This window comes from Manis pentadactyla, chromosome 15, assembly GCF_030020395.1.
Source record: "Manis pentadactyla isolate mManPen7 chromosome 15, mManPen7.hap1, whole genome shotgun sequence".
NCBI lineage: Eukaryota > Metazoa > Chordata > Mammalia > Pholidota > Manidae > Manis > Manis pentadactyla.
This window is the reverse complement of record NC_080033.1, coordinates 42,353,650-42,363,685: the sequence shown is the minus strand read 5'-3', so window position 1 is coordinate 42,363,685 and position 10,036 is coordinate 42,353,650.

Here is a 10,036-nt window from a genome sequence, read left to right as displayed (position 1 = left end):
TGGCAGACATTATCTGTATGGAATGGTTTTACCATTTTTACTCTTCCTCTTTTTCATTCTGTTTCTTCCAGACAATAGCTTTAAAGTCCACATTTATTTGCTTTGAGTCTTAGAAGTGTTCATAGATAGGTTAGAGTTATCATTTTAAAAGTGTATAAATAACAAATTGTAGATAATAACAAGTTACATTTAAGAATTCTAGAAGGAATCTTCTTATCTACGAAAGCTTTAAACTAATTGGCAATAGGTTTTTTATATTTTTAAGGGCTGAATATGCAAATTAATTAGCTTTTCCATATTTGTGGCAAGTGTTTCATAATTTATTTTTTTGTCTTCTGACTATAAGTTTGTGATTTTTTTAGTTATAGAGAAATGTTTAAATTTTATATATTCAAATTTGTTTTTTTCTTTATGGCTTTTGGATTTTGTGTCATCTTTGAAAGCCTTACCCTACTCCAAAATAATTAAAAATAAAAATCCAGCTTTCACACGTTTCTAATAAAGTGTTTTATATAGCATTTATATATATATCTATATATATAACAAAATATATGTAATATTTGTATTTATATAATACAATCAAATTTATATCACATTTATAGACTACTGTGTAGTTTATATAATACATTCTTGGGTCCAGCTAAGGACTGAAGTAAAGAAAAGTGTAAGTACTTTATTTTCTAAAAGCTTTAATCTAGTTTATAATGGTTTGGAAAAGATATCTTTTATCATGTATTAAATCCCCACATGAAATTGGATCTGTTTATTTTATTTATTTATTTTTAATGCTTTTTCATTGGTATGAATGTTTATTTCTGGATCCAGATCTTTAGAAAAATATAGTGTGGAATTACAGTATTTGAAGACACCTTTGTGCCCATCACTCTGCTTCTGAAAATTATCTTAGTCTTTTTAGGAGGTTATTTAAGTCTGCAGAGTAAGTGCAGAAACTAGCTGAGAGTTGACAGTGAGTTGGTGTTTCATACTGATAAGAATTAGTACCTTTAAACTTCATAGTAGCTAGTAAAACTAGACTGAACACATTCAAGGAAGCAGTGAAGTAATTTAGAAATTCATAGTGGCAGACATGATAGCATTTCAGTGTTAGAAGAGACTTTATTTAAAAGTCCTATTTCACCAATCACTAATGAAGGTATTTCTTTAAAAATACAAATCATTCTAGCTTTGGATCCATTAATATTTGACTTACAGACATATAGATTGTTTCTCTTCTAATTCCGTATTTTCAATGTTAATGTATCTAAATCATCCTGTAGCCCATTAAGCTGTTTAAAGTATCTTATTGATCAATTGACATTTGTCTCTGAAGTTGACATTTGGAGGTGCTACAGTGAAAGGCCTTAGATTTTTTTCAGCCAAGTATGTACTGAAATTAAATTTTTATCTCAAATTGCAATGTGCTGCTGACTATACGCAGTATTTCAGATAGATAGGGAAAGAGTAATAGGAAGGACACTGGAGAAGCAGCATGTACAACAGATTGACTGCAGTAGCTGCCCACCAGGGAGGGAGATACACTGGGGGATAGGGATCCTTGGAGAGATACTGATACACATACACAAAGTTGTGCATATTTGCTTTAAAAAAATCAAATTATCACTATTTTGATTATTTTTGTCATTATGTACACATAGTTGATAAACAGTTACAATTTTGTGAAATGTTAAAATTTGTCCTTTTTAAAAAAATAGAGGAAACCAAAAAAGTAGATAAAGTCGTTTTTATTCTTCAGGTTAAAGAATTATATTTCTTAAGCACCCACCATATCCAGTGTTATAACTTACTAAGTGAAGTTTTATTTTGGAATACTTCATTTCAGAGATCACAGGAAGAAATGTTGGTGCTGGCATAGAAATGATTTTAATTACTGCTTGGCATTAATAACATAGTGAAATGCATCTTTGTATGTGTGTGTGTTTTTTTTTATAGCACATCTTCATTACCTCCACTTGACTGGCCTTTACCAACTCATTTTGGACAATGTGAACTGAAAATAGAAGTGCAACCTAAAACTCATCATCGAGCCCATTATGAAACTGAAGGTAGCCGAGGAGCAGTAAAAGCATCTACTGGGGGGCATCCTGTTGTGAAGGTATGAGTTAGGGCGGGTTTTGCAGATCCCATACATCTGTTAATGATCAAGTCTATTTAGTTAAGTGCTTCTGAGCCCAAAGAATATTCAAAGCTAGAAAGCCTCTTTTGAGATTTTATGTCCTTGTTGATATGGCAGCACTTCCACATTGAGGTTTTTTTTTGCTAGGCTAAAAAATGTTCTGGTTCTGGACTGACTCTGGCTGGGGAAGCTCTGGGAAAGAAGATTATAATGGTCAAACATTTGTTTTTCTGATTAAAAAAATAAACTGTATTATGTTTATATATTATCTATCTTTCAATCTATCATCTATCTATCTGTCTAATCTAGCTATCTATCATCTATCATCTATATGCTTGTTTAAAATCCAAGTAATGCAGAAAAGTAGAAGGGATAAAGCAATATATTACCCCAAATCTAAACTCCTCAGAAATAAGCAGGTGTTAACATTTGATTAACATTCCAAATAATTCTTTGTATATTTATGGAAGACTATGGATGATAAGAAAAATGAGTGGATTTTTTAAGGATAGGATTATACTGAATATCTTTGTAATTAAAACATTTATTTGAATTTATTAGAAAAAAATAAAGTGAAATGGTAAAACTAACATGTTTGAGTATATGAAATATATTTAATATGTAAGTTTTGAGTCATAGCAGTTAGATATTAACTTTAATTTTATTTGAGTTAAACATTTAAAGAATGAAACAATGCTTCTCTCCAGGATGAAAGTAAAAGTAAAAGTTAGAACTACTGAGCCTTAGATATTGTTCTTCACTCTAAGAGGTCCTAAAAGATCTTTCTAAGGTCAGAGAGATTAAATAAATTCTTGAGAGATTGAATAGTTGTTGTTTTAGATTTAGGTGGTATGAATTAACTCCTTACTCTGAAAGATGAGGTAATTGTCTCTCTTAAACTTCTTCCCCCTGCTCTACCTTCTACCTCCTGAATTTGTTGCTTGTATTATTTCTCCTTTCAGGTCCGAGCCATCTCCCCTCAACCCCGTAGTTTAGCTTAGTTGGATTCAAAGATTATTACTAATTCTGTTTTATTTATATCATGAAGTGTTTTTGTTTTTTGTTTGGATTCTGTATTCCTTGGATTCATGAATGTTTGAGAACATGTTTGTTGTCTATGTATTTAAATGTCAGAATGGCTATCTATAATAATCTTGAGTCACCCATTTTCTCAGAATTTGTTTTATGGCATTGTGTATTGTAGTGAAGTGAATTTGAACAAATAGAACTTATGAACTATAATTTCCTGTGCTGGCCATGCTTTATGATTTGTCATTATTACCTAAACATGTTTCACAGTTCTTGACAAAGCTTAACATTTTAGGTGGGTTTAAAATGACAGTTACTGAAAAAGATTGGAGGCAGGGGGATACAGTAGGGGAACTGGATGAAGGTTGTCAAAAGATACAAACTTCCAGTTATAAGTAAGTACTGAGGATGTGTAATGTACAAATGATGACTGTAGTTAATACTGCTGTATGGTATATTTGAAAGTTGTTCAGAGTAGATACTAAAAGTTCTTGTAACAAGGAAAAAACTTTTTTCCTTTCTCTTTCTCTCTCTTTCTGATAGCTATGTGAGCAGATGGATGTTAACTAAATTTATCATAGTAATCAACCAGCAATATATGTAAATCAAGTCACTATGCTGTATACTTTAAATTTATACTGTGCTGTATGTCAGTTGTACCTCAATAAAGCCGAAAGAAAAAATGTGAGGAAAAATCAACATAGGAATTTTGCCATTTGTTATTAGAGTCACATTTTGCTCTTAAATGAGACCTTTTAAAAATTTGATTAAGGAGAAACTGCCTAGTTTCCTGTATCTTTGACTTTTCTTACTGGAAAGAAATTATTTTAAAATGCTTAAATTAACAGAAGTCTTTTGGGAGGCCAGATAATTTATTTCCACAGTATTCCTTTAATTAAAAACTGATTCTTTGTTAAGGGAGACTAACGCTTCTGATTTCTGATCAATGTTTTATGTTCCCATTGTGACTTTTTTCCTAACTTGTTGTTTGAAAAATTTTATCATTAGAGTTGAAATTAGTGACTTAACTCTAGAGTATGTCTGGATATTGATGGTTCTTTATCAGTCTTTCCCGGTACCTATGATGCTCCCTTTTAATCTGAGATTCATTCTTCTTTCGTGCAAGAAAATTTTTCTGTATTATGTATCTGTAGCTCCTGTTCCATTTGCTTTGCCTCCTACTTCTGAGACTCCAATTACTATTCAGATATTGAACTTGTTTTTGTCTATTCTCCATACCTGTATTTTCTTCTGTGGATACTTGAATGTCTTTATAGTGGTCTTCTTTTTTAAAGCTTTGCCCCCCATGTTTTTGATCTATTTGTCACTTGCTGCTTCTAATTCAGATTTTAGATCTACAGTTGTGTTTTAAATTTTAGTTTGATTCGTTGGCTTCATTTTCCACTTATTTGATATTTTATTATTATATTTGGTCTCATGATTTACTGAATTACTATTCTTAAATTTGTTAAGAGTGGAGCATTCACTGGCAATCAGTTTCTGGATTGTGTGTGTGTGTATTGAGGGAGAGGTTTTGTTTTCATTTTTATCATATTCTTCAAATGTCTTTTGCATAATTTGTTCCTTTTTTCATTAAATAAAAACAAAACCAAAATATATGTACTATGGTTGCCTGATTGCCATGCCTCTCGCCTCCCCCCATTTTGTTCTTAAGAGCTTTGGTCTATGGCCTAAGGGAGTAAGGCTGAAGAGGTAGAGAAGTAGTTCAGGACAGGCCTTGTTGGGTTTGGCTCAAGAGAGTGGACAGTATCATGTGTTATGGCCCACTCCCAGTACTCAAGTATATATCACATTTCCATGAGCTTCGCTTGTTCCCGTAGTATAATGCAAGTTTTGGAAGATGGTAAGCACTCCTGACCTTTTCTGCCTTTGCCAAAGGCCCTGGAGCAGAATGTAGATCTTTTATTCTAGACGGAAAGTTTTTCCTTGACTTTCCTCAGAGCTGCCTTCCTTACAACTTTGGTCTATTTTGCTACCAATTAGTTAGCATTTGTTAACATTCTCTGATAATTTTATTTTCTCACTTTATGACTTTTTTGTCATTAATCTACAATTACATGAAGAACATTATGTTTACTAGGGTCCCTCCTTCACCAATTCCCCCCTACAGACCCCATTACAGTTCTGTCCATCAGCTTAGTAAGATGCTATAGAATCATTACTTGTCTTCTCTGTGTTGCACAGCCCTCCCCGTGCCCCCCACACACTATACATGCTAATCTTAATACCCCCTTTCTTTTTCCCCACCCTTATCCCGCCCTTACCCTCCTATTCTCCCCAGTCCCTTTCCCTTTGGTAACCGTTAGTCCATTCTTAGGTTCTGTGAATCTACTGCTGTTTTGTTCGATCAGTCTTTCTTTGTTCCTATACTCCACACATGAATGAAATCATTTGGTGTTTGTCTTTCTCCACCTGGCTTATTTATACCCTCTAGCTCCATCCATGTTGTTGCAAATGGTAGGATTTGTTTTCTTCTTATGGCTGAATAATATTCCATTGTGTATATGTACCACGTCTTCTTTATCCATTCATCTACTGATGGACACTTAGGTTGCTTCCATTTCTTGGCTATTGTAAATAGTACCTTTGGATGTAGAGTTCTATAGATGTCTTTGGGTTTGTGCCTGACCCTGGGAGGATCTGCTGGAGTTTGTGGCTGCTGAGTCCCCCTGGTCACCACAACTTACTAAAGACCTGAACTGGTCCCTGGGGGGCTTCATCTCGAGGTCAGCAGTGACTGCCAAGAGGGGGCGCTGCATCCCAGTTCTGCCCAGAGCAGCTGTGGGCTGGACCTTTCAGGCCTGCCTTGCGCCCTCCTGGCCTCATTCTGCTCTGCAGGATCCATCTCCTCCACGGCCAGGTTCCCCTTCCTTGGTTTCCCTTCTCTGAATGGTACTAAAGAGGACAATAGCCACAGGTGTGTGGACCTGGCCCCAGGCTCTGTTCTCCACATTCGTCCCCACAGCCATGCTCTGCGGAGGAAAATGAGGCTCAGGGGATTCACTTGCCCAAAGCTGCAGGTGCTCCGGCCTGAGGCCGCTTCAGCCCACCTGTCCACTGGAGACTGTCTGACGTCTGTGGGACCTGAGTGCCTACACCCTCCGCCCTCTCCGTGCACCCTGGAATTGGGTAGGAGCCTTGCAGAGTCACAGGCAGCCTGAGCATCGGCGAGGAGACAGGTTGTTCTCACAATAAGCCGCAAGGCACTCCCTGTCCTGGGCCCTAGGCTGACTGTAGCGGAGAAGAGTGGAGGGGCCAGCACCCATCCTCCTGAAATCTGGCTGGGTTTGGGGACCTGTTGTAGCCCTTGGGCCAAGCCCGTGCTCTTCCCTCTCTGGGACTGTCACAGTGCGTGGGATCCTGGTTGATCCAACCTGTGACAAGTCCTCCTCTACTGTCAGCCCAGGGGCCTCTAGAAGCTCCCCTGTCCCAGAAGGGCAAAGGCTGGGCTGTGGCATCCCATCAGCACTGCTCTAGCCTTCAGCGGCAGCTCAGAGCCAACCCCAGCCACAGCCACCCTCCCTCAGCTGCCAGACACAGCCCCACATCTCACCCGCCCATTCAGAAAGAGCTCTGTGGTGGGGGTCTGTGCCACACCCCCTGGGAGTCAGAGGTGGGAAGGAGCCCTGGAGAAGGTGGAAGAAAGTCAGACAGGCAGGCAGGACGCTTGCAGAGTAGGAGTGGTCTGATGTGGGGAAAGACCAGGGATGGAGAGAGGGGAAGGGCGATGGAGTGGGGAGGGGAGGGGAGGCTGGCAGCTGGGAACGGGGCGAGATCTGGCTGCGCACAGGCAGAACAGATGCACACAGTGCCCCAGAGCAGGTAGCACAGAAAGCAGGGAGGGGCTGAAAAGTGGCCCTGGTCCCACTCCCAGGTCATGTGTCCACCCTTTCTAATTCATGTCAAGGTGCTGTATGGCCCAGACGCTCTCCAGGGCAGGGATCAGTGGTGGCCACTGGTGAGAAGCAGGGAGGACAGGGGTGCTTTCCTAGGTGTCCAGGAGGAAAGGAGCAGGGGGACCCTGCGGTCCTGTCAGGCTTTCTGATTCCTGCCATGTCACCCCTGAGTCACCTGGTCCACAACACATGGATCAGGAGAGTCCATTTCCCACTGCACCCAGGGTGGTGTCTGCAGAATGGCCAAACCTGGTCACGCCCTAGCACTCCTCCCACACATCCCAGCCCCATGCCTGCAGTGACATCTGTCATCAGCTGGTTGCTGCCCGGCACTGGTCTCTGGTTCCTGCCAGAGGCAGGTCCCTGGAAGGGGTGGGCTTCCTCCTGCACAGGGCCACCATGACACCCACCTGCATATTCAGGAAAGCACATGGTCAAAGGTGACTTCTTGATCTTCTCAGCAAAGAGATCTTCCTTGTTGAGGAAGAGAATGATGGAGGTGTGGATGAAGGACTTGTTGTTACAGATGGAGTCGAAGAGCATGAGAGACTCATGCATGCGGTTCTACAGCCCCAGGCGGGGAGGAAGAAAGCAAGACAGACAGCGAGAGGGAGAGACATGGAGATAGGGAAAGGGAAGAAGAGAGTTAGGTTTGAGAGAGAGGAGCTGGGCCACTCAGCGTCTTGGGACGGGCTCCTGTGCCTGCAGGGCTCCTCCGAAGGCTGAGAGAGAGAACCGCCCTCTGCCACGCAGTGCACTGCATGTATCCGGGGCAGTCGGGACCCACCGTCTCAGGGCTGACGGCAGAGACTGGCCTGGGAAACCACCACGGCTCCCTGGGTGAGGCTGAGGCCAGGGTGACCTGGGTCCTCCCCACTGCAGAGTCCCCAGCCACAGGAGACACGCCCAGCATGGTGTAAGGGCGCTGAAGCCTGGGAGCTGGGCACTGGCCCTCCCTGTCCAGACTTCTCCTCTTGGGCCCCATCTGTGGGTTTGACGTGGCCTCTAGCAGTGAGGGACTCCAGGCCCCTCGTGGGGCAGGAGGGGATGACACATCGAGCTCCTGCCTGCATCCTTGGGGGAGATGCTCTGCCGGGCTGCCTTCAGGGCAGCCAAGGGGCCGGGCCACACCGCCTCCGGCTGGTTCACACTCAGCCAAGTTTGACCCTGCAAGGAGTTTTAAGCAACGTAGATGTGAAGTACTGCCTCACACACCAAAGTCCATTTAGCAAATTAAGTGACTGTGGTGGGCATTCCTAATAAGGCAAAATCCGAGGGGGACAGCCTTTTGCCCTGGGCAAGACTGACTTTAATGTGGGATGCCAAGCCCATGAACTTGGGTAATGTTTCTTGGCAATGTAGGGCAGCAGGTGTCTCTGTGAACCAACCCGCTTCTATATGGGAAGGTGGCTCCTCCATGAACGTTACAGCCCTGGGGAAGGGACAGCCACTCATTCTCCCAAGAACCCTGTCCTGGCCCTAGGAACAACGATCACAGCTCCATGGGGCTACAGCTCAAGCCCAGAAGTAACTCCAGGCTACACCCTCCTTCAGAAGTAAGAAGGTTGAGACAAAGCATAGGGAAGAGCAGGGGGGATGTGGGCATCACCGGGCTTTCGCTGTTCACTGGGAGGCGAGCTCATTCCCAGTGGTGAGGAGCAGGAGGAGCCGAGTCTCCTGCAGTGCAGGCCACGGCCCTTCCTCTACCTGAGCACACGGGGCTGAGGGAGATGACGTGGTGACCACCCATCCGAGCCCCGCTCTGCCGGCCCCACACCCAGCACTTGGCCTGCCTCATGTCATGTGGTCACACCCACCCTTAGGGGACGGGACGTCCCTGGGACCCGGAAGAGTGGAGAGCTGCCCTCAGCTCCGGGTCGGGCCCAGAGCTGGTGCCACGTAATGGGTTCTCCTTTCAGTTGGGGACTCTGTAACCTTCAGGGCAGTAAATAGAGGGTCATGACTGGCTCCACGAGTCTGTGGTCATGTATTTCATGACTGTGTCACTACACCAGTGACCTGCATGAGCACCAGCCCCAAACCCTTGTTCTCACGGCTGAGGCCAGTTGGTGGAGGGGACTGAGTTCGCGGATGCCCTTTGGGAGCCTGTTGACAACTGGCATGGTTTTACCACTCCTTCCAGGGTTGGCAGACACGGCGCCTCTTACTCTCCTACGCAAATTCAGTGAAAGCTCCCGGTCTTCTTATCCTCCCAGCCTTACCCAATACATTTAATTCCGTTTCCCCAAAGTCTGTCGGTCATTTGTGCAATCCCGCTCAGGCAGCCCCGAGCTGTCTCCGTGGAGCCTGCTCAGGAAGGACGGGTGGAGGTCCCCTAGAAGGCCAAATGAACCGGGCTGGCCAACACTCAGGCTCACTGTGCCACTGATGAAGGCAGAGTACAGATGCTCCAACACCCCGCGATTCCATAGGAAAAGGCCTCCCACCACACAGAGCCACCTCGTCCCATAATTGCTCAACCAAGAGCTGGAAGCGCATAGCTTCACACGATTGTCCCAAGCACTGCTTTGGTCTACACACTGGGCGATGCACGGGGGACACGTGGCCAGGGTTCTCTGAGGACCGGGACGCCCCACCAGGGTGACCTGAGCTGAGAGTGAGGACTGTGTGCATTTGGCCTGTGGGCTGGGTACAGGGTCTCTTCCTCGAGAGGCCACCAAGCTTAGGTTTGGAGGAGAAATCCAGGCCAGCAGCCGGGGCTCCACAGTCCCACTCTGCTTAGGCTCAGCCATGGCCTTGCTTGCCCCGGGTTTGCAGAGCACGTGCACACACACACCCTTCCCACCAATGCCAGCTGCATTTGTGTGCAAAGCCCTTTGCTGGGCAGATGAATGACCAGCACAGGTCCTGCTCTCTGAGAGCTCACACTCTAGCTGGATAGACATGTATCCATGTTAAAAGGTCTGCGATCCCCAGAGGGTGCACAGCACAGACC